The sequence below is a fragment of the Nycticebus coucang genome, chromosome 7, assembly GCF_027406575.1.
Source record: "Nycticebus coucang isolate mNycCou1 chromosome 7, mNycCou1.pri, whole genome shotgun sequence".
NCBI classification, from domain to species: Eukaryota; Metazoa; Chordata; class Mammalia; order Primates; family Lorisidae; genus Nycticebus; species Nycticebus coucang.
In genome coordinates, this window is record NC_069786.1 from 70,021,522 (window position 1) to 70,047,633 (window position 26,112).

Here is a 26,112-nt window from a genome sequence, read left to right on the forward strand (position 1 = left end):
AATGATGGCATTTGCAGGATGCTAAGGAACTGACTCATTATTTTGAAAACTAATAAACCAAAGGAAAGAATTGATGATTTATGGGTCAGGTGTGGTGGCTCACGTCTGTAATCCTAGCACTCTGGGAGGCCAAGGCTTGATTGCTTGAGCTCAGGAGTTCAAGACCAGCCTAAGCAAGAGCAAAACCCCATCTCTAAAAAATAGCCAGGCATTAGGGTGGGCACCTATAGTCCCACCTACTTGAGAGGCTGAGGCAAGTGATTTGCTTGAGCCTAGGAGTTTGAGTTTGGTGTAAGCTATGATGTCATAGCACTCTACTCAGGGCAACAAAGTGAGACTCTGTCTCAAAAAAAAAGAAAAGAAAAAAAGAAAGAAAAGAATTGAGCATTTATGCCTCTTTTCCCATATAAACAACAACATTTATAGGGAAAAAAAGAAATGGAGGGGACCTATAAATCAAACATGCACTTCTCTATCCTCCATCAAATTTAAGAGAAATACTAAGAGCAGCCCCAGAGGACCACCCGGGTGCCAGACACACCCACCTCCACCTCCATGTGTCACAGCATCTGTGTAACCTTTTCCAAATGATCAGGGCCAATTATCCCTGCCAGGATAATGACTCCACCTCTCACCAGCTGGCCCCTTGCCACAGGGAGCTGCAAATGCTTAAGCAGCAGTTCCACTTCATAATTCAGTAGGACCCTCAGTGCCCTAGGAGGAAGAGTTCCCCATTTGGGTACCTGGAATTCCAACCCTACAGAGCCCAGGGTCGCAAGTACAAGAAGCAGAAATTCCCCACGTGGGTAATTGGACGCAGGACCACTCCTATTTCTTCCCCTTGGTTTCCAAATCCATGTATTCCTGTTATTGGAACAAGGCACCACGTAAAACATACTGCAGCCTCAAGGATGATGCCCTATTCTGTCTCACAAAGTATCACCTGGAAGCTGGCACTTCAACAGCACCTTTTAAAAGCCATTCTGAAGCTCTGCTAAGCCAGCAGCTCCTGGGGGATGCAGTGGACATCAATGTCCTGGGCCCATTCCCATACCTCCTTTTCTGTAGAGTGGATCCCCTGACATTGTCAGGCCTCAGATGAAACTGCTGAATGAGACCCTATAGGCAGAAAGGTCATGCCTGGAGTATGAATTCCTGCATCATCCAGGGTGCAAGGGGAGTAAAGTAATCAACTTGCTGCCAAGTGTTTGGTTAGACTCTCTCTACACGTCACGTAATACTGCCATAATTGGAGATGCTGCATGATTTCAGTTGCTGGCAGGTTGACACCCACAGTCACAGTAGCTAGACCAGCCTTGGTAAGCGGGAGCCCATGCATAGCCTCCTTTTCTGCCACTAGAGTCACTGCAGTCATGTGCCCATATGCCAGGCATGGGTACAGCTTGTGACAGATGCTGGGTGACATCAGCGGACTGAGTAATTTTATCTGCTTGGTTGATAAGTGCCATTTCTGTGACAGATTCAATAATTTTCCCATTTTGACTATTCCTACATGTTCATAGCCTCTACACTGGACCCCTTTGTCTCTGATCTTTTTCCTTCAGGCCCCAGACCAGCCAGCCAACCCATTTACCACTGTCCACAAATCCATATATTACATCCTTGAGTCACTTCTCTTTCCTAACAGTGAATCCTAGGTTCATCTGCCAAACTTCTGCCTCCTGGGAGAACATCACCTCATCAATGTCTTCCAAGGCCACCCTTGACCAGGGCTGTAGAACAGTTGCTTTCCATGTTTGGCTTACACCCATACACAGAGGCTCCTGTCTGAATTACACTCAGGCTTTATCCTCCTCAAACAACTGATGTAAAGGAACACACTGCCGTAGACTTGACAGCTTCAGGGCGCCAGCAATGTGAGCAGAGAGAGAGTCACTGGTACAATAGTGGTGTTGACCTTGAGGCTCTGGGATTCCTGTTCACACAGCTCAATTATGTCCTTAGATCCTGCTCATGTTTGATACCAAATGTTCTACTTCCATTTTATAAAAGATGATTATTGTGCACACTTATGGCTTGGAGAACCTGTTAGAACCTAGCTCATGATGGCTACATGACCACTGGTATTCATGTTCAGATGTTGCACCTCTATAAGGGCCCCACAGCACCCAGAATGGTTTTTCCAAAAGGCCTACAGTTCTCTGAGGGAGCTAGAATTCTAGGAGTCAACATGGCACTTCTTTCATTGGGGCTTGCCAGATGCCCCACACAACAACCTTCCTTTCTCACCACTGCCACAGCCAAAACAATAGGGACTGCTGGATCCTGTAGTCCAAGTAGCACAGCTGATTGCACCTCAGGCTGGGCCAATAACAAAACCCTTTCTCACTCTGAGATCCTCTTGAAGGTGGCAGCACTTTGTGTTACCTAGTATATGGAGGTCACGGGTGGCATACACTAGGGGCTAAAGAGACCTACCCAGTGTTTGCTTCCTTCTTTGTGGTGCAAGATGCAATAATTCGTCCTTTATTTTGGATGGGATATCTTGGCATGCCCCAGTCATTGGACTCCTAAAAATTGTACTTATGAGGTGAGAATCTAGATCACCAAAAGGCTTAATTTCCACCTTCTGGACTGCATATATATTTCTAAGGCCTCCAGTGTGCTAGCTGGCTATTGCTTATTGAGTACAATTAACACAATGCTGTCATACAGGGAATCAATATAGTGATATTCTGTGAGATGTCCAGATGGTCCTGATCTCTTTAAACTACATTAATGATGAGTGTGGGGAGAACAAATGTAGTCCCCAGGCAAAGATGGTAATGTATACTATTCTCTATTCCATGTGAACATAAACTATTTCTGATAATCTTTTGGGGTAGGGATTGAAAACAATGCATCTGTCAAAATGATGGGTATATACCATCTACCTGAGGTCACGTCCTTCGGCTGTAGACAAGTTTCACATTTGGCACAGTGGCTTCAACTGGGAATACCTCTTGGTTGAGTTTCAGTGGTTACTGTCATTGTTCAGGATCCCTCTGCTTTTATAGAGACTAGACTGGCAAATTTAATGTGACAGGAACCACCACATCTGTATTCTTTTGATCTTTAAGGGTAGCACTAATTTTCAACATGCCTTGTCCCACCCACCCCTGAGATATGTTGTTTTTTATTTATTATCTTGACTGCAGTGAGGTGGGGGGTGGGGCAGAAATGTCACCTGGTTTTGCCCACCACAGCCATTTACTTGGGTAACTGTGCAACTGGGGAAAAGGAAATATACAAACATTTCAAGCATTATTGTTGTATGTAATCTAATTGAAATAAACATACAGTACTTGGTAATTTGCACAACCCTCACACTGGGTCTTTAGCCTGTAGGGTCGGATCTATTGTGGCAGGCAAGACCAGGTGGAAGTTTCTGAAACTACCTCCTCTCCCCACCTCCCTGCCACTGCAGTCAAGATAATAAATAAAAAATAATATATTCTGGGAGGCCATGTTGAACCTTCACTCAACATCAAATCTTCCAGCACCTTGATCTTGGACTTCCAGGCTCCAGACCAAGAGAAATGAATGTTTGTTGTTTAAGCCACCCAGTCTGTGATATTTTTGTTACGGCAGCCCTGATTGGCTAAGACAGCTGTCTGCCATTGAGGCATCTCCTAAGGGGCTGACAGCTGAGGCTAAGGCCACAGTACTCCCAGCAGCCGGAGGGGTGGGGAGGAGCATCACACTGTCCTCCACACTTCTCTTTCCTCATCCTCGTTTGACTACCCCTCTGTTGTAAGTATGCAGTAAAGAGATTACCTGCATGCTTTATTGCTTATATTTTAGATATTTATTCCTTCAAGGCATATAAACTCATTTACAAATATACCTAAGAGGTCTCATCACAAAAATGTCACTTTTTCCAGCAATTTGCTTTTCATTACTGTTTAAAAATAAACAAAACATCTTAAAAGGAACTGGATGTGTGCCTAATGAGCACACACAGACATTTACTATGAGTGCCATGACGCCGGGCACACTGAGTCCTCCGCTAATGTACAGGGACAGCTTTATTCGCTGGGTGTTTTTACTAGCTTTTCTAGGATCCCTTCTCATTTCAGACTGCCAACACTCTTCCACTTTAAATCATCCAGAAAGAGCTGCTGGGGAGGACGTGGCAACATCATCCTGACTTGACAGCTTCAGGGCACTAACAATGTGCTTTTAATATAAAGCAACCCCTGGATTCAACAGATGTGCAGAGCTTGCTCTCTAATGGAGACTTTTAAGATTCTTGCGGTGATTGACAAGTCAGCTATGCAATCTATCAGAAGCCTGACCTCTTGGGCTAACAGCAAAGCATTTTCCTTGAGCATATATCCTCCTCTTACCTGGCAAAATGCAGTGGAGGAGAAACAAGACAGTTGGCAGCATGTAGCTATTCTAGATGTATCAGAAGCTTTAACCATGTCCCAAAGGGGAGAGGAGGTTGAATGGGCAGGTGTCCACTTCTGATTCAGGCATCTATGAACCTGGAGGATACACACACTCTGGGAAGCATCATGGGGCTGAATTAGATCCTGGAGGGACTCGGGATGAGCAAGCCTGTTCTCGGAGAAGATGGGTGACCTTTACTTGAGGTGGTTATTACTTACGATCAATTGGTTCAGTGCAAGTTGCTGTATTGATGCATCTTGGCTTCAGGACCTCCCCCCTTTCCCCCAACCCATCTGTCTGTTTAGAATTGTCCCATGATGATCACATTGCTTGTTTGTATAATTTCTCACACCTTCCTTGACCCAGATAAGTATGGTAACCATCGTGTATTCAAATTTCCTTCCTCTAAAATTCTAACCTCATCATCTTCTCAGGGCACGTGACTATTTCTTGCTACCTGTAGCATAAGGGAAAATGCCATACCAAATGTTCCCCATCTTTTCTACACTTTGCTATCTTTTTATCCAAGGACTTCATAAATAATTGTCATTTTCCTTTTCTCTAAAATGAGAGTACTGGGTCAAAATTATTCCTAAAATTCCTTTTCATTCCAAGGTCCTATGATGCTGTAATTTTTAATCACTCTTTGACCCTAATAATCTCACTGCACAAAGCTTTTAACTTACTTATTTCTCAGAATCCTTTATAGTTAAGGTGATAGTAGACTTCTATAATTCAAGCATAATATTTATAATAGAAGTCATTTTGTAGATACAAAGTAAAAGGTGTAAATATGTGATTAGAAGATTGTAGGGTAATGGGGTAAAATCTGATGATTTTAATGTATCACACAGCATTTTACAATATTGCTACACAATATAACGTATATTTTATGAGTTCTTGACAGCATTTTGAAAATTTTCTGACACCGCTTTTCAGATTGTTTAAAATGTTCATTAACTCTCTACTACTTCAGAATGCTTTTACCCATGTGAAATTTGTGCCTTAAAATTAGAGTATTTTTAATCCTATTTTTATCCAAATGATGTGTTTGTGTAGCATGTAGCTCCATACAACAAATTTTATAATCCAATAAAAGTTAGGAAATGCTGGGGCAAATGCAGTTAACCAAGTTTTTACTGCAGCACTTTTCAGAGCCTTTAATGTACTAATATTTACTTTGAAGGGAACCCCTTTCTAAACCCTGTTTCATCCAAACATCTATTTAACAGCTTTGAAGTAGTGGTCAAGGAAACATAGTTTAGAAAACGCTTTCCTGGTCTTCCTTGGTACAAACCCTTAAGTTCCAACCTAGACCTGTATTAAAACTAATCAAGGAGGGGCAAGGGCATGTATTTGAGATTTTCTGGTTGCCTTTTTTTTGGCCTGCTTTCCGGGATGATTGATTCTCATCTCATGTGGGGGTTTCTTCCACATGGTGTTCTTTCTTGCTACTGTTGTAAGGGTGACTATGGAGAGAGGGAGGGAAATGGGGAAGAAGAGGAGGAATAAAGATGAGAAAATGCTTTCACAAAGTTCCTTTGATGTTAAAAATGATACTTCCAGGGGTGGCGAGTTCAAACCTCACCTGGGCTTGATTAACCAAAAAAAAAGATGAACACTAGGTTGGTATCATAAGTGAATACTTTTTACTTAAGGAAGCATGTACGAGTCTTTTTCCTCTCTTAGGGCTAAGCTTATTAGTGAAAATGATCATAAAATGATTTTAAAGACTACTAAGTGGATTTGGTATGGTTGATGGCTATTCTTCTTAAAAAAAAAAAAACCTGTCTTTTACAAGACATAATTGAATTAAGCTTGCCTTTCATGTGCTTTTTCTTTCAGCATTTACACGTTGCACTCAGACCGTCTTAGGGCCTGAGGAGAACTAACACTCAGCTCTCCCCATCCACACCACTTCTGAAACTGCACAGGCAGCTCAGCTTACTTCGGAAAGACCTGAGATCGTTCTTCAGGCTCCCAACATCGAGATTTTTCTTGACAGACAGTAGTCACATATCCATTCATTCCACACAGAACAGAGAAACGATTTGGAAATAGTTCTTGCTCTCACAGAACTTAGAAGCTAGCTGAAGACCAACCAGGGGTGGGAGGGTGTATAAAGGAGAACAGTCGGTTTTACTGAGTGAGGGTGACCAAGAGGGCTTCTGGAGGGAGCTGGTATGTGGGCTGACTCATAAAGTTCTCACCTGGTAGACAAAGTAAGGCATTCGCAAGAAGGGGTGCAGCCTGAGAAATCTCCAGAACGTGGCAGTCTGGTGCTATTTGGCAACGGTGGGTAGGTGGCTCCTGTGGTTGAGGCCCAGAGCAGGCAGAGCTGGTGAGAGGGGCAGGTGGAGCCCCAACAAGTAGGGACTCAACTTTACCCTAAAAACAAGAGGGAGCCATTCAAGGGTGGGAAGCAGGGAAAGATGAGTAGGTTTTGCATGTGGAACAGTTAGTGCGCAGGACAGACCTGAGGGCACCCACCGAGGCAGGGAGGGCATGAGAACCCAGCGCAGGGATGGTAAAGTCGGGAGACAGGAAAGACCAAGGAGGCAAAGGAGGTGGACTTCATTCTCTGAATTAACACACATGTGGAGGGAGGGCTGCGGCTCCTCGCCTGGCTGACCGGGCAGACAGGGGTGGATCTTTCACCAGGATAAGGAACACGGGAGGAACAGGCAGTGTCACAGGGAGGGACAGGGACACTGTCACAGGGACAAGAGAGGGAAGAGCGAGGAGAAATTCACTTCTGTGTTTCTGAGTGTGAAAGGCTGGTGAGTCATCCGGATGGAAGTGACCAGGAGGAGCTGGACGTGTGGAACTGATGTTTGAGAGAGCTCTGGGCTGAAAGTTTTGATTCTAGAACACTGTGTAGAAGCGTGGCCAGGGGAGGCAGAGACAGCGGCACCCTCCTGGGCCATTCCTCTCTCATCTGTGTCATTTCCCGTCATAATCACCTGCTACTTAGCCCATTATATAACCAATACTTTTCTTCCAATCATCTCTTATTTTCTTTAATACAGTTTATTTTATAAGGAAAATTTATATTATCACTATAAATTTTTAAGCATTGTTTGCCATCATTAGAAAATAGCCTGTGGCTCAGTGAGTAGGGCGCCGGCCCCATATGCCGAGGGTGGCGGGTTCAAACCCGGCCCCGGCCAAACTGCAGCAACAACAACAAAAAAAAAAAATAGCCGGGCGTTGTGGCGGGCGCCTGTAGTCCCAGCTACTCGGGAGGCTGAGGCAAGAGAATCGCGTAAGCCCAAGAGTTAGAGGTTGCTGTGAGCCGTGTGACGCCACGGCACTCTACCAAGGGCGGTACAGTGAGACTCTGTGTCTAAAAAAAAAAAAAAAAAAGAAAAAAGAAAAGAAAATATAAATAAATATATAACAAGTATAGAAAGGTATAACCTCTATTATATATAACATATAATTTCACCAAATTATGAGAAGAAATTAACAAACCATAATCACAGTGAGAGATCTTGGCATAGTTCCCTAAATAAGAGACAAATCGAACAACTTTAAAAGTAGCAAAGAGGCTCGGCGCCTATAGCTCAGCGACTAGGGTGCCAGCCACATACATCAGGGCTGGTGGGTTCCAACTCAGCCTGGGCCTGCCAAACAACAATGACAACTACAACAAAAAAAGTAGCCAAGCTTTGTAGTGGGCGCCTGTAGTCCCAGCTACTTGAGAGGCTGAGGCAAGAGAATCATTTAAGCCCAAGAGTTTGAGGCTGCTGTGAGCTGTGATGCCACAGCACTCTACCAAGGGTGACAAAGTAAGACTCTGTTTTTAAATAAACAAATAAATAAAATAAAAGTAGCAAAGAAAATAGATTTAAATGGCATTCATTGTTTTTAAGTAATCCTTTATCATTTTTTGAAATTCTCACATAATAAGCCACAAAAAGTCTCACATGCATCTAAGACTCTCTGCCCTACTGATTACAATGTAATAATCTTAGAAATGAATAACAAAAAGTAATCCTCCAAATATTTAGAAATTTTTTAAATTTCAAAATAATTCATGGGATAAAGATGATGTTATGGAAATTAGAAACTGGAACTGAAAGTCAACATATGAAAATTTAAGAGATCATGCTAAAGCTGTAGTTAGAGGGAAATATATTTCATTAAATGAATGTATTAGTATAAAAAAGATATAAAGTTACAGAGCTAAGAATCCAATCAAGAAGTTAAGAGGAAAAAACAAAAATAAAAACAAAAGCAAAATATCCTCAACTCAGAGAAAGTAGAAAAGAAACTAAAAGATAAGAGCAAAAATTAGTGAAATAGAAAATAAGCAACACAAACAAAGAAATCACAAGATTTATAATTCAAAGACTAATAAAATACATAAATTAGGGCTGGACAATGGCTCACACCTATAATCCTAGTACTCTGGAAGGGCAAGGCGAGTGAATTACTTGAGCTCAGGAGTTAGAGACCAGCTTGCGCAGGAGTGTGACCTCTTCTCTACTAAAAATAGAAAAACTAGCTGGGTGTGGGGTGTGCACCTGTAGTCCCAGCTACTTGGGAGACTGAAGCAAGAGGATTGAGGTTACTGGGAGCTATGATGCCATGGCACTCTATGCAGGGTGACAAGAGTGAGTCTCTAAGAAAAAAAGGACAGATTTCTAGCACAAATAATAATATTAAAAATCAAAAATGGGGGGGGAAGGACATACCTATATACAGTCACTTGAAAATAAGAGATCTTTAAACTAGTAACATTGAAAAATCATGCAAAATGGATAATTTACCAGAAAACAAAACATAAAATGAACTATCAAAGAAGGGGGAAAAAATGAAAAGATTAAACAATTACATACTTTTAATTATTGATTTAAACATACAGACACATATACAAATATCATTCCTGTACCTCACCCAATAATCATATAGACCAAGTAAATTTTTAAAAGATATATTACTATAGTAAGGAAGAATTTAGTTAGGAATAAATCTAACAAAAGATGTACAAGGGAGAGTTATAAAACTTTAACAAAGGACATAAAGGAAGGCTATATAACATATCGGGCTCATGAGAAAGAAGATTCAATATATAAAGAGGGTGATTCTCCTCAAATTGTCCTATAAATTCACCATTCTTCCCACCAAAATCCTAAAAGAACACTTCACATAACTTGACAAGGTGATCTTGATAGTCAAGCAAAAGAATAAAGAGAAAAGAATAGCTAGGAAACTTTTAAATAATATGGGTAGATTCACCCTACAAGAAAGATTATTATAAAACTACATTTAAATCAGTGCAGATAAAGATAAGAAAAAAGAAAGAAAGCCTCGAAACAGACCCACATATAAAGGACTTGGAATAGTCTCAAAGTGGCACTACAGGTTGATAGGGACAAGACGGACTAGTGACCAAAGAATGCTGAGACGTCAGCTACAAAACTAGATTCCTACCTCATCCCATACAAGGACTAATAGAACGTTGGTAAGAAACACAACGGAAATTTTTAGATATTTATGACATCACGATGGGGAAAGATCTCTCAAAAGTAAAGCCAAAACTCAACCCATGAAAGGAGATACTATTGTGTTTGGCTACATTGAAATAGAAAATTTGTGACAAAAAATACCACAGACCATGTGAAAAGACAAGCCACAGACTAGAAAAAGCATTTGTTCCCCATGTGTAACTGACAAAGTATTAATGTCTGGAATCTGCACAGAACTTTCAAAAATCACTAAAAAATACATAATAATTTCAAAAAGACACAAGAGATGAACAGGAAATTAATGCCCAAATGCCCAACAAACATAAGAAAATGTGAGCAACTTTCCCTAAAATAAAGGACATGCAAATTTAATACATGATAATGATAAAATAATATTTCAGTCCATCAGATTGGCACAAATTAATAAATCTATACCAGGCTCGGCACTTGTAGCTCAGTGGCTAGGGCGCCAGCCACATATGCAGGAGGTGGCAGGTTCGCACCCAGCCTGGGCCTGCCAAACAACGATGACAACTACAACCAAAAAATAGCTGGGTGTCGTGGCAGGCGCCTGTAGTCCCGGCTGCTCGGGAGGCTGAGGCAAGAGAATTGCTTAAGCCCAAGAGTTTGAGGTTGCTGTGAGCTGTGACACCATGGCACTCTACCCAGGGCTACAGCTTGAGACTCTGTCTCGAAAAAAAAAATCTATACTAGATGTAGGGACATCTGATGCAGCATAGATGTGAAAACAGATTCTTCTATTCTTCTAGGTTGCTTTTGGGTGTATGAATCAGCACAAAGACCCAAGAGTGGTGGCAGGCACCTGTAGTCCCAGCTACTTGAGAGACTGAGGCAGGAGGATAGCCTGAGCCCAGGAATTTGGGGTTGTAGGGTACTATACTAACAGGATGTCAGGTCTTAAGTTTGCCATCACTACGGTGACCTCCAGGAGCAGAGGACCACAAAGTTGCCTGAAGAGGGGTCAAAATCTCCTACTGACCAGTAGCAGGATCACGCCTCCAAATAGCCACTGCACTCCAGCCTGGGCAACATGGCGAGATCCCCATATCTAAAAAACTTAAATAAAGACAGTAGAACCTCTGTAAGGTAACCACCCAAGGAAATGTAACACACGCTAGTGGTCAACATAAGGAACTAGGCCCACTATACTGATACATACATGTGGTGCATGTCTGGTCTATGAAAATTAGGTCAACTGAAGGATGTGGTCAGTGTAGGGAGGTGGTCAACTATGGAGTTTCTGCTGGAAATTGGCACAAATATTTTGTGAAACAACTTGGCAATACTAACAAAGCCAAAGATGTGACTACCCTATGACCAGTAATCGATTCTTTGGGAATCTCAGGGAAAACACGCACTCGAGTGGATGTGAGGAAACCCATTATATAGCATTGTATATCATTGGCCTAAGAACAGAAAAAGTGCAAACAAACTATTGTCCTAAAATATGGCACCCCGCGCATCAGGTACGCTCCGTAGGAGCACTTCAAGCTGAAGGAAATTGACACAACTGCAGACACAAGAAGGTCACTCTCTGACCTTCTCCTGCTTTTCTCCCCTGAAGCAGGCCATAAAAGAATTCTCTGATGTACCTTCCCTGAAAGTAGGTCAGAGACCCTCATTCCAGAGGGTCCTGCCCTATACCCAGAGGCCAAGATGAATCTGAACAAACAGGCCTTGCTAGGTTCCCCTGGTTTATTAGCATTCCACTGTACCCTTTTGTCCTCCCATCTCCCTTCTGCACAACTGTCTGTGAAAATACAATTTTCCCTGGGTCTTTGGGTCTTCATTTCTAAGGGTTCCTGTGTCACCTAAAACCTATATCAAATAATTTTATAAGCTTTTCTCTTCTTAATCTGTTTTTTGTTGTAGGGATCTCAGCCATAAACTTTGTAAGATAGTACTTTTTTCTCCCCTTACACTATCAATGGGGAAGTGGACAAATAAACTGGTTTATTCAAATATTTGAACCTAACAGAGCTGTTAAAATACATTATTTACCTCGACATATTTCAATATGAATAAATCTCATATTGGGATTTTGAGTTTTGTTTGTTTTTTTGAGGGAGAAAAGAAAACAAGTAACCCAAGAATATAATATAATGCCAATTATTTAAAACTTCCAAACCCACAGAATATACTCTCTACCTTTTTCTTGCCATATACGAATATAGAAAACACACCTCGTAGGGGAATGATACTGGCTGTAGCAGGTGCTGTCAGGGGCCCCCAGACTCTCTCCACGCTTGCTGCCCCGCACGCCCCAGTCTCTCTCTGCAAACACCTCCCTCTGCCTGAAGGCTGCAGGAGAGGGTGCTCAGCCCCTCACAGGGCAGGCCTGCACTAAAAGGAGTTTACAACCAATGACAAAGGGGGTTGGCAGGTCCTGACCCCCAACCCCTCAGCCCTTAAACGGGACCGCATGCCGTCCTCCCATGCCTCTTGTGAACTGCACCACAGTCGCCCACAGGAACAGCCTGCTCATTCCCACACCCTACACCAGCCCCCTTGCCTGCCCAGCATCCCTTCTCTACCCCCCTACAGGTTTTCCTGGAGTCAACTCCCAGATAAACGACTTGCACTCAAATCCCTGCCTCAGGCTCTGCTTCCAGATCTAACTAAGATATTCTAAAATACTTACTAATGGCAAGGGAGGAGCCACCTCTGTTAGCCGTATTTAGAATGTTTTACTTATGGAAAACCAGAAAGAAATCTGAAGCAAAAATCAGAAAAATGTTAGGATGGGGGATTCATGTCTGTAATTTTATCTTGTATGTTGTCTGGGCTTTAAATATTTTTAAATTAAAAATAAAAGTAAATTCTTGATAAGGTAAATGCTTGATGAATCAAGTAAAGCAGAACGTGAGTTCTGCAGTTAATGAGACCCTGGCACGACCGCCTCTCAGATGTCTGAGGCCCTAGGCAATTATTTTTTTGTTTTAATCTTAAAATGTATTATAAAATACATGGGCCATGAGAAACAAAGTGAGTTATCAATGAAGATTTAGAATACAAGGTAGAGAAGAGGTATCCCTGCATTTATTATTGTCCAGTCATGGCATGGGAAGATTCATAATCATGTTCAAGCCTCACCTTGTGGTATTTTTTATTGTCAGTGGCACCATTCCTGGAGAGTTGGGTATCTCCCAGGCACGAAGAGGGGTAACAATGGTGTTATTGCTCACAATACATGGCTCTTCAGCACCTATTTGTGGGTTGCAGTTGTCTCAGACTACTGTTTAAATTATGGTGACAGCATTAAAAAGGGTATGACACTGAACTGTCTGCCCCAGAGCCCATGAATACAGATTTCCGGTAACTCACTCTAGAGTTGTTACTGTGCTTCATTGACAACCATCACAAATGCAAATCTTACCAGAGTATGTGGGGAAATGCAAACAACCATTCTGGGTGCATCCCATCTGCTATTTGGAATTTGAAAGCCTAATGGTAGAACGTTCATCTTTTAGCCTGACTTCCTCGTGAACTCTTCAGGCTAATTCACAGCAGGAAGGATAAATGAAGTGTGTGTGTGTGTAGCACAAGAAGAACTCCATTAGCGCAAGAATGTCCACTCCTGGCCAGCTTGGCTTAAAATCACGGAGGAAGAACATGCTATTGCAACATCCATCTGAGGCTAGAGAACGCATTGGTTGGAAAGAGTGGTTCCACTGGTGTTAGGAAATGAGTCTCAACCCCCTTGGAGATAAGCACAGCACCCCTGGGAGTGCCTGGCATGTAGCACAAAGCCCCGGACGAGGTGGGGTGACCACCTGGGTGCCAGCAATGGGAGTCACATAGAGAAAGGATATCTGCCTTTGGGTGCCATGGGCCAGTAGTAGCCCCACAGTTATAGCCAAGACACACAGCTCAAGTTCATTCTGAGAGCCTGAAACTCATCCTTACTCAATGCAAGTGAGAGTTGACCCAAATCAGTGTGAGGGCCCGACCCTGGCAGCCCTGTCTCATGTGATCCGTGGAATAAATGCTGCACTGACCACCTTGCCAGAAGGCCCTGCTGGAGCCTGAGCCCGGCCACATCATCCACAGGCAGGAGGCCTGGAGCTCCTTGGGGCACCTGGTCAACCCCACAGAAGGGAATGGGGGTCAGAGAGAAGCAGAGATCTGTGCACGTCCTGGTCCTGGCTCATGGCAGTCCTGCCTGGAGAGCACTGCTGTCCTCCTGGTCTCAGCCACCATGGGGGGGACTTGGCCAGTCAAGGCTCAAGCCCCCTCAGGTACGAGGCAAAGTACTATCCTACCCCCTCCAGGTAGATTAGGCCTCACATGATGTATGTGCCCATTGGTGTTACACCTTGATTGGGAATTCTTTAAAGAAAAGGATTCCCGGGCGGCGCCTGTGGCTCAGTGAGTAGGGCGTCGGCCCCATATGCCGAGGGTGGCTGGTTCAAACCCAGCCCCGGCCAAAATGCAACAAAAAAAATAGCCGGGCGTTGTGGCGGGCGCCTGTAGTCCCAGCTACTCGGAAGGCTGAGGCAAGAGAATCGCGTAAGCCCAAGAGTTAGAGGTTGCTGTGAGCCGTGTGACGTCACGGCACTCTACCCGAGGGCGGTACAGTGAGACTCTGTCTCTACAAAAAAAAAGAAAGAAAAGAAAAGGATTCCCAGGCGGCGCCTGTGGCTCAGTGGGTAGGGCGCCGGCCCCATGCACCGAGGGTGGCGGGTTCAGACCCAGCCCCGGCCAAACTGCAACCAAAAAATAGCCGGGCGTTGTGGCGGGCGCCTGTAGTCCCAGCTACTCGGGAGGCTGAGGCAAGAGAATCGCGTAAGCCCAGGAGTTGGAGGTTGCTGTGAGCTGTGTGAGGCCACAGCACTCTACCGAGGGCCATAAAGTGAGACCCTGTCTCTACAAAAAAAAAAGAAAAGGATTCCCCACAAACTTTTCTGTATCTGTCACAGACCTCAGTATAACGCTAGATTCGTACCTGACACCCTGTGTGTAACTATTGACCCAAGGACCGGCCAGATTCTTTCCCTGGAGGCCAAGAGTCAGAGAAATGCTGGTGTAAAGGTGACACTTATGAAAACCTCACACAAGAAGCTGATGTTGGATCAAAATTTCCCCCAGTCCAATGTGTAGTTATCAGACAGACCCTTTATGCGGGTCATTATGGAAGTTTTGAGATAACACAAAAATCAAGAAATCTAAAATCTGCACAAATGGAAACACACGAAGCCCTCCCAGCAACACCAATAAGTCAAACAAGTTGAAACCTGCACAGGGGAATCAGAAAGGATGCTGTCCACTGTGTTTCTTGGAAGTGAAATAATGGAACGTAACAGTGTGTCTCAAAAGTTTGTAGTGACCCATGTGCAACTGGGACTCCTGCTCTTTCAGCCACAGGCTTCTACACCACCATTTGGAAATATCTTTTCAATAACACCAAGGAATACAGATGTTGTCTTGTAGTCTAGGTTCTTTTCTTTTTTTTTTTTTTTGTAGAGACAGAGTCTCACTGTACCGCCCTCGGGTAGAGTGCTGTGGCGTCACACGGCTCACAGCAACCCCCAACTCTTGGGCTTACGCGATTCTCTTGCCTCAGCCTCCTGAGCAGCTGGGACTACAGGCGCCCGCCACAACGCCCGGCTACTAGGTTCTTTTCAATATTCTGAAAAATCATGTTCTGTACCCTTGTACAAATACCATCCCACATCATCCTTTTGCAGTGCGTGTGTGCATTTCTCCCACTATGCTTTAGTGGGAAAACAACAGAACAATTAATTTCTTTATCCAGCCCTCTAATTCGCTCTCCCGCTCCCAGTTTTCTGGCCAATTTAGCCTTTCCCTCCTGTTTTGCCTTCTTTCCATGAAACAGCAATGTTTTCACTTTTGAGTGTCATTTCATTACATTTCTAAAGCAGCTGTCCTGCATCCCCAAATTAACTCTTGTCTGGGAGGAAGTGTAAATGGCTTTTCCGTGCATAATGTACTTTGTCAAGAAAAAAATCCCTCCCCGTAATGTATATTTCCTCCTTGTTGTGCTTAGGGCATCAATTAACGTCAGTGGCCTGACAATTCCCCCAACACATCCCTTTGACTGCAGATGCGCAGTGTGACATTTTCTCCATGTGGCTCACTCCTCTTGCCCTTGATTTCCATGACATTCTTACACTTGCTTCCTTCCCCTTCTTTCCCTTCTCCTTCTGGGGACAAAGAGTGTAGCAGGAGTGGGTCCTCAGCAGACGAGGAGCCCTGTGGGAGCCCTTTCTCTGTTCTTACTTCCTTTCTCTGTCTCTCTCCCTTTCCTGTACGAAACTTACTCAAACTTGAAAAATCTTCAAGTAATACTATTTTAACCTTCTCTCCTACATTGTTATGGTACACAATGATTAAGTTGTTAAAGAACGCCTTCAACTACACGAGCTTCCAAAAAGGACAACTTCAGCATTAGAGGCTAAGATTTTCATCAGTGATTTCTTTTTTTTTTTCTCTTTTTTTAAGTAAGGACTGTATGGTACCAAAAGGACTTCCACTTTCAAAGGAAGCACATGAGATACTCACCAAGAACAGAAACTGAGAGGCGGCGGGCCCACCCTGAGTGAGTTAGAAGGGAGAGTTTTAAGCCTGATTCGCCTTCTGGTATTGCATAGGAAATTGGGCTGAGGCCAAAACTGAGAAAGAGGTTCAGAGATGAATTACAGAGAAATAGAGTAATCCAGGCTCACTTTGGACCACTGGCAGCATTCCTTGGCTCTAAAGGCCCCACTGGTCTCAGACATTCCAAAATCCCTTCTCAGGAACTTGTCACCAAGTGCCATGTCGGCTGGGACCATGCTCATGCTGGGATCCTCATCTTCTCTTCCTAGTTGGGATGTCCGTGGTAACTCCAGTTATAAAGGCATAAGCGATGCCCAGTGGAAAATTTAACATATCCTTTTCAGAACATAAAATCGTCTCTCTACAGCACAGCCCTGCACATCTTGAGAACCAGCCAGCCAGAAAGAAACTGAAGGGAAAGACCGCTAGAAATAAACAGGACATTTCCTCGCATCCCTACAGAGTTTGAGTGAGAAAGAAATATGACTTGTTTACAGGAATTTGACCTTAGACTTCAAAGGAAAGAAAGATGCAGTGAAGAAATGCCTTTTTCTTGCATTTGTAACATCAGTTTCATAAATGAGTGAAACCAAAGTGAGCTAAGAGATCAGTAATTTTATTTTTTTCTTCCTAGGAATCAGCTTAGGCCCACTATTCTTTATCACGCTCAAGCCTTACCCCAGATGAAAATACTATCCCTCCTAAGATAAACTTGGGAGAGAAGGAGGACGGTGACCTGGAAGGATTATGGTTTTCAAACTTCAAAGCCTCCTCCTTTTAAGCACAAGTTCTAGTTAACATTTAAAGGATACTTCAGAGCAATCCTTTGAAAGCCAAACCAGGAGAGACATCCCAAAGCAGCAAAAAAAAAAAAAAAAAAAAAAAAAAATCCATTGGCTGTCCAGAAGGGATTAGGAGCAAACCCAAGAAAAATCTTTGTGGTGACAAATTGCACCAGCGCCTTTCCCTTTAAGGCCCGTTAAACGTTCCTAACTATGAAATAGCAGTTTTGTAAGACAGAAACATAAACACAGTCTGAGACCCCATAAAACCTCCCTTCTATGCTTTCTCTAAATTCACAAATCCAAGAAAAGATCTCAAAAATTTTGTCAGGGTAGTACTTGTACAAACATAACCTTGATGCTGGCCCTTCAGGTCCTAGGTCTAACAAGGCCCAATATTATCTCCGAACATGCCTTTGCTTTAGTATTCTACAGCATAGGCTAGCTAGAGCACCTCTCCATAAATAAGCAGAAAAAAGAATTCTAATAACAATAACAACTGCATCCTGTTCAGTGATTGAAAACTGCAACTATGTTTTCCAATCTGTTGGCAGTGATGGAAGTGTCATCATGTGGAATGAAAAACCATGGATTACAGTCCCTCTGCCCAGATGCTTACGAGGCCCTGCTTGCATCAAATGCAAAGATGACTTGATTTTTAAATTGGTTTCCATCTCTTGCCTGTAACGCTGAAAGACACGATGTATTTATTCAAGGAGAGCTCTGTAGAGGGGAAGCAGGTGATCCATAGAGACTCTGCCATAACTTTTCCCCAACTGCCATTCATTAAACAGGTTCCATCTCATGAACCATGAATCATTTCATTTTTTAAGTACTCTTTTATTTCCTTTAAATTTATCTAAAACTTTATTAGATTCAGCTGGCACAGTCCTGACAGACAGCCTGCATACATTTGAAACCTTCCCAGAGGAGAAGCATAAAACATTTAAAATCTATATTTGATCTGACAACAGCAGCACAGTGTTTGAATTAGAAACAGATTAGACATAATTGAAGATAAAGAGGACGCAAACACCACTCCCATTTTGGTGAAGTGGGCTTTAAATTATCAGATTCATCCAGAATACATTACGGAGAAACATTGAATTGTTATCTTTAGACAGCCTTTTCTAAGAGTTTACAATTTCTCAGTTCAGTGAAGCTTACCACCAGCTTGTTATCAGAACAAAAAACGAAAAATCATTCGGTTCAGAGCACAGAACCCATCTCACCTCAAAAAGTACACATTTCCTTCTGATAGCAGATACTTCATTGCAAAAGCCAGGGGCCACTTCATGCACAACCTTCACCTTTTTGGATCCTTCCACTTCCCAGTAATTCCTGAGAAGGCTACAAACAGGCATTCTTTACTGGGGCGCCCTGCCAAGCCCCGCCTTCATCCTTTAATTAAATAGCACACGCTCACCCACACTTAGGCCTGCAACCACAGTCACATCCGGTGAGCTCACACACACACACACACACACACACACGCACACACACGCATTGGCTGTGCCAGAGTCCTTCCACCTTTCTCATTAGTAATGGAGCTGCACACATTATGCAAAGCGAACGTACACAGTTTAATTAATAAAAGTTAAATAAATTAAGTTTGGATACACCAGCATGGCTTGTTCGGGGGGGAGGTTGTTTTTTGTTTGTATAAAAACCAAAATCAGACTTCGGAACAAAATTCAGATTTTAACAGGACTAGAAAAAATAATTCCATGTAGAAGTAAGCTACAGAGCATGACCCCGTCTCAGATTCCTTTCTTCTCATGAAATATATTCTCACTCATTTTCAATGTGAGACGTAAAAACTCTTATAAGGCATCAAATCTCAAGTTTTCTAAAGACAAAGATGAGGACAGGAGAAAAGAGGGCAGACGGAATTATTTTTTGAATAATGGGGTCTAGCTAACTCGTGGAGGGCTCAAAACCCTTTGAGTTAAGCCAAATTCTGAACTTCAGCTTTCAGTCCAACAATTCCCAGTGTAGGCAGGAAAGCAGTAACTTTTATACCCAATTAGAAATACATTCTTTCTCTTTCACTGGTCGGGTTTATTTTCATTCTGCTAAGTTTTAGAAAGGAACTAAGGCATTTTGGAAATCTACTTCTCAATAAGCATTAACTCTGACACACACTAGGTATTGAAGCAGGACTGGTGGAATGCAATGCTTCATTGAGTCATCACCGGATTTTGATTTTACCATCACTTATCTGTACTTTCACACACCTCATTCTTTTGTTTTCCATGTTACTTTCCTCCCTGGGAATATGTTTTAATTGGAAAAACCTTGAAGTGCTTTATGATTTCCAAATAATTCAAATTAAATAATCAATATTTAAATCAGAGAAGATATTTAAGCTGTAAGAGACTGTGTGTGCAGGAGACAGAGAGGTGTGTGTATGAGAGAGAGAGATTAGGAAAGTCACTTAGTCTGAAAGTCAGGAAGTATTTTTTAACCATGTAATTCCTGAAAGGCAGCCTTCTTGCCTGAGAAAGAACAGAGTTGGGAGCCAGGGCGGTGCCTGTGGCTCAGTGAGCAGGGCGCCGGCCCCTTATACCCAGAGTGGTGGGTTCTAAACCCGGCCCCGGACAAACTGCAACGAAAAAATAGCCAGGTGTTGTGGCGGGCACCTGTAGTCCCAGCTACTCAGGAGGCTGAGGCAAGAGAATCACCTAAGCCCAAGAGCTGGAGATTGCTGTGAGCTGTGCGCCATGGCCCTCTACTGAGGGCGGCAAAGTGAAACTCTGTCTCAAAAAAAAGAGTTGGGAGCCAGACAAGTCTTTATTTAAATACTAATACTCTGCCTTTAACCAGCTGGGTGACCACAGGCAAATCACTAGACCTGGTTTCCCCCTTACCAAAGGAAAATACCTATCTTCAGGACTGTCCCGAGGTTTAAATGAGGTCATATCTGTTAAAAAGCTTAGTAGTAAACTCTAAACTACGCAGATAATTTAGAATGTTATGTTCCATGCATACAATATTACAAGTTGGGTTGTGTACTTTAAAGGCCTTTGAAAAATAAGAAAATCAAAGTGATAATGAAATGAAAATGAAACACACACACAAAAATTTTTTTTTTGAGACAGAGTCTCACTATGTCACCCTCGGTAGAGTGCTGTGACGTCGTAACTCACAGCAACCTCAAACTCTTGGGCTTAAGTGATTCTCTCGTCTCAGCCTCCCAAGGAGCTGGGACTACAGGTGCCCGCCACAATGCCCGGCTATTTTTTGTTGCAGTTGTTCAGCTGGCCCCGGCTGGGTTCAAATCCGCCACCCTGGGCATATGTGGCTGGCGTGGTAACCACTGTGCTACAGGCTCCGAGCCTATGTAAACAAATTTAAATAAATGTTTACATAACACAAATGATTTTACAAAACTGTATTTCAAATGTAAAAACAAACTCAGGTATCAAATTTCTATCATAATTTTCCCTTTTCAGGGAGTTTTCCAGACAAACTGAACCAGGTAGAACTTTGTACAATATAGTACATTTGGAAAGCAGCCACCTTCTCCCATTTCTGGTAATCTTGTGGACATTCTAGAATTTTTGATGGCTCTAACCACTTCTGGATGGCATTTAACATAGAGTCATTTGCCTGAAATTTTTTCTTAACTTCTCCTATATGCATGAGTGATTATAAAATTATTTGGTGAATAGTAGCAAATGCTGGGAGATGAGTGTCTTTGGCAAATTCATTTTTTTCAAGGATCTCTCTTCTATTTCAATAAATCCTTATTGCTACACCACTGATTCCAACCACTTCCCTTTCCTAGGATGCTGAAGTTATAGAAAGAGTTGTTTGGGTTTTTTTTCCTGGAGGAACCAAAATATCCTTTTTTCTCCCTGGAAACCCATCCCTTATTGATGTCCCTGAGAGTCTATTCTTCAGCATAGAAAGAATGTGCTTGCCAAATTTGCTACTTAATTCTATGACTATGACATATGAATTTGCGGCATTGTGATTGGATGCAGGAAATTCATCACAGTTGGGTAGCAGCCTCCATGCCAGCAAAAGCCATCTCATCACTCTACCAACCTAAGCAGTCTTCCCTTCTTTCAATGCCCTTCAAAATCACACTCCTGGGCAAATGCGCCAATTGGAAATTGCAGACTAGCTCACCAACTTTCAGAGCCAACTTGTGGTGTTAAGGTGTAAGAGAAGCAATCCTAAATCCATTTTGATATAATTCCCTTACCAGATTCTCTCTTACCAGAGAATCAATGGAAAGGCAAAATAGACCTAATTCCGTTCTGTTGTTTTGCTACATTTTATTACTTCTAACAAACAAAACCGGTTCCACTTGCCTTCCCGCCCATAGCATAGTATTTTAAGTGTACCTGGTTAGAACTGTTAAAATTATTAATACGTGTAGAAAGTCACTAACTACTCTTGTGACAAACAACCTTTGTGATTATGTTAAAGTGATCTTCATATCATCCGTATATAATATTGAAATGTTAACAGAACAAGCTTAACTCCATTTTACTATTTACTCCCTTTTACCTTCAAAACAAGTTCCTCTTGCTTTCCCTCCCTGTGTAACTGTAAATGCCTTTAGCTAAAATGGTAGTAATGTAAGTTACTGACCACGTAGCCCCTATGATTATAGCTTTTTATGATCATGTTTATGACCCTCACCTGTGAGTCCCCCTCACTACATTACCTAAGGACATTGTAGATTGTATTTGTTTTGTAAAAATTACTAAGTGTTCTCCTAATCATAACACTGTGTACTTGTTTTCCACCCCCTGTGACTTCCCCTAACTATTGTTTTCGCTTTTGTAATTATGTTTGTTTACCCCAAAAGTCCGAGCCTCAGTCAACTCACCCCACGTTGGGACATGGAGGCAGTCGCTGGCTCTTTAATTAAAGGATTCCTCTTTAAATCGACTTGTCTGGTGGAGTGGTCTGGGGGGGACTCTTAGGCATAACAATGGTGACTAAAACATCCTGCTTTATTTTCATAGGGATGGATATACTTGATGTTTTCATGTTATCTTTTTTGTATCACATTTCCTCTTTATAAATATATTGAAGGTTAAAAATAATTCCAAAATTTGAAGAAACTTCAAAAAACAGGAGAGACCATGCCAAAGATTTACTGTGAGGGCAGCCTCAGACTACAGAATTACTTCCCACTGGGTTTTCATTTTAGAGTCAGAGCAGGTGGTTAGGTTGTGCAAATAGGTCCTGAGCACTAATTAAGTGGTCATAACCTAACTGTGGCCCAAACTTAATTTTTTTTAAGGTAGTAACTTGCCATTTTGTGAGTGGCAAACAGTTTAGGCATTGGAGAACAGAGAATGGAATTTGTTTTTTAGGACAGGTCCTCCATTTACTCTGAAGGAACCATTTTAATGAGCTTTTTTAGTCATGCAAATATAATGGGAACTAATACTCATTGTTCTCAGGAAGACCCTGAGGTGAGTAGTAACCCAAATACTTTAGACAGAGAGGTTGGGTATCCCATTTATGATGCTAATTTGGCTTCTTATGGACTCTTGTGGAGAATCTCAGCAGGACCACCCATACCCAGATTTAGATCACCTGGGAGGTTTTTGTGTCTTTTGCATCCAGGCATTTTCTTGTGGGAAGCTGGGACTTGAGGCTGAAATATCTGGGGTTTTCAGGCCAGATCCCTTCTTCCTCAGACTCAAGGGGCACAGCAAAGACCCTGGGTTAGTCTGATACCAGCTCAACCTGCACTGGAGGGAAGGTGTTCCCTGCAGGGTATTATCCAAGGCTGAACCAGATAGATGTAGGGAAATGTATGGTGAACTCTCCTCTGGACCACTGGAGATTCCTTTATCATCCCCAGGCCTTAGATAAAAGAGCTGAAAGCCAGAGCTTCACCTGAAGTACTCAGTGGGGACACAAGGCTGGAGTAGGTGTGTGCTGGATGGAGATGGGTCATCAGAGTACAGGCAAAGCCTGGCATCAGGTGAGAAGGCTAAGCAGGAAGATGAACTAGAGGGACTTGTTCTCAGGGACACTCAGATTCCCGGCAATTCTCAGTGATAACTGGGAACACTTTGAGGGGGAGTTACTTCTGGAAAGATGCCCAATGGCACCTCATGCTATGATCTGCATCTAAAAAAGGTGGGTAATTTCATCTTGTCATCCCAAAATAGTAAAGCAATAGACATGGTTTGGGTTCTGGATATTACTGTGTCTTACTTGTGACTTAAAAGGTATAAAACCTAGAGACTGAAAGACTTGGGGCAGGACCCCCCACTCTGCCCTGAGCGATGACGACCCCAATCAACCGCAAGAGACGGCGCTTGATGCAAACAGCAAGAGGATTTTATTCCAGCATGCTGGGGCTTGACTCGCAATTCTTTTAGGAGCCGAGGAGTCAAGCCCTGAACAGCAGGTTTTACAAGCTTATAAAGGCAAAAACCATAAAGTAGGGAGGGGTAGCAGACATAGGGGCTTTTCCAGATAAGAAGAACTCTGGTTCATTACTCATCTGTCTTAAGACAAGATCAGCAGTTAAACATTTGCTTAGCTTTTTTCTTTCAGAACCAGTTACCGGTTATCTGCTTCAGCTCGGGGCTATTTCCTAGGACAGTTACAAAAGGTCACATTCTTATGGTAGGGGGCGAGGGGTGCTGCTACATATCTGGTCCCCCCCCCTTTTGGGATTTGGTAGTACTTTCCTTCAAGACTACCTGTAAAAATCCCACAAGAAATATTTTCCCTTCCTTTGAATTCCAATAGATCTCCATTTCTAAGATTTAGAAGTGGAGCCAGAAGGTCTCCATCCGAAGGAATATAAGCTAGTTAAATTAAGATAAAGAACTAATAAAGCCCTAGAATACATATCAGAAAATTGATCACCTATTTTTGTTGGCACTTCCCATCCCTGGAAATAAAATGATCTTACCTGTACATAGCCACTTACCCCCCAAAAGGTGTTTTTGCAGGCCATACTTTGAAAGGTCACTGCCCTTTCACAGATCTTGCTTTCACAGTAGAAAACCACATTCATCAAATAATGTTTTCTTGTACCAACACATTTCATCAGTATAGAAGGGCTAAGTGGACTATTTAACCTTGAGAATGGAAATAAAACAGAATGTTCAGCCACTTAAGATATATACCTTCTCAAAGGCAGGGAAAATAAGGGAGATGACTTAATATTCCTCCCTTTCCGATAAAACCCGGAATCATTGCTGATTAAAGCACTTCTACTTAATTCTGATGTCACACAGCTATTACAAGGTCAGGGGTGAGTCAGTAGTAGTCAGAAACCGAATTTGCTTGAAATCAGGCCTCAGATCCAGCACATGTTTATCTAGTTCCCCTGGAATTTCCTCACTTTCAACAGAATGTTCTCAAGTTCTGTTGTATTTACTCTACTTAACAGTAAGGTTCCTGTAAAGTGAGTTATGGTTTTCTTTTCTTCTTTGAGACAGAGTCTCATTCTGTCACCCTCAATAGAGTGCTGTGGTGTCACAGCTCACAGCAACCTCAAATTCCTAGGCTCAAGTGATTCTCTTGCTTCAGACTCCCCAGTAGCTGGGACTTCAGGCGGCCGCCACAAGTCCCAGTTATATTTTACAAATGGGGTCTCACTCTTGCTCAGGCTGGTCTTGCACTCACAAGCTCAGGCAATCTACCTGCCTCAGCCTCCCAGCGTACTAGGATTACAGACATGAGCCATCGCACCCAGCCCTCAGTTATGATTTTCTAATAGGGTTTTCTTTTAGCCATTTTGGGATGAGTTTTGCATAATTCAGGGGGAAAAGGTCAACTTTTTTTTTTTTTTTTTTGTAGAGACAGAGTCTCACTGTACCACCCTCGGGTAGAGTGCCGTGGCGTCACACAGCTCACAGCAAGCTCCAACTCCTGGGCTTAAGCGATTCTCTTGCCTCAGCCTCCGGAGTAGCTGGGACTACAGGCGCCCGCCACAACGCCCGGCTATTTTTTTTTTTTTTTTTTTTGGTTGCAGTTTGGCCGGGGCTGGGTTTGAACCCGCCACCCTCGGCATATGGGGCCGGCGCCCTACTCACTGAGCCACAGGCGCTGCTCGAGGTCAACTTTTTAAATAAGTTTCATAAATTGAATGCATGGCTTGATTTGTTTTTTTTCTTTATTGGTTTTTACAGCTTTATTGAGGTGTATAAATTATGTCAATTAGGTATATAAATTATATGTCAATTATAATTGACATATAAACTATACTTATTTAAAATGTACAGTTTAATAAGTTATAATATATATATAAATATATATATGTAGATAGTCATGAAACCATCACCATAATTGAGACAATGAACATATCCATCATCCCCCAAAATTTCCTCATGTCCCTTTATTTGACTCTATTTTTAATCAAGGACAATATATCCAGAAGCTCTTTACTATACTCTCTGCCTCAGAAAGTCAAATTGCTGAGAAATCTATTTCCAAGTCTTCTTTGACTTTTATTTGGACAAGCTGAATAAATACACACAATTTGTTGACAATGCAATCATAAATGAGGGTGTAAGAAATCTGTCTTCAAATTGCATCTGAAAAGAAAACATTTTCATAGTAAACTCTATTTGGCCCAGGAAGTATTAGACTACTTGAAAGATGGAAATTGAAAAGTAAGCAATCATACTTTGAAAGGTCCCTGATTTTCATCTCTTACAGGTCTGCAAATTTCTCAGACGCTAAATTTGAGGAAAACTACAGATTCCAAACATGAGTATTGTAGCCTTCATTCTCCCTTAGACTCAGTAACAGAGGTGAAGCCCCAACCCCAGTTTTTATGGGGAACCACATTTCGGTTTTTTTTTTGGAGTCAGAGTCTCACTACGTCGCCTTTGGTATAGTGCTGTGGCATCACAACCTCAAACGCTTGGGCTTAAGGGATT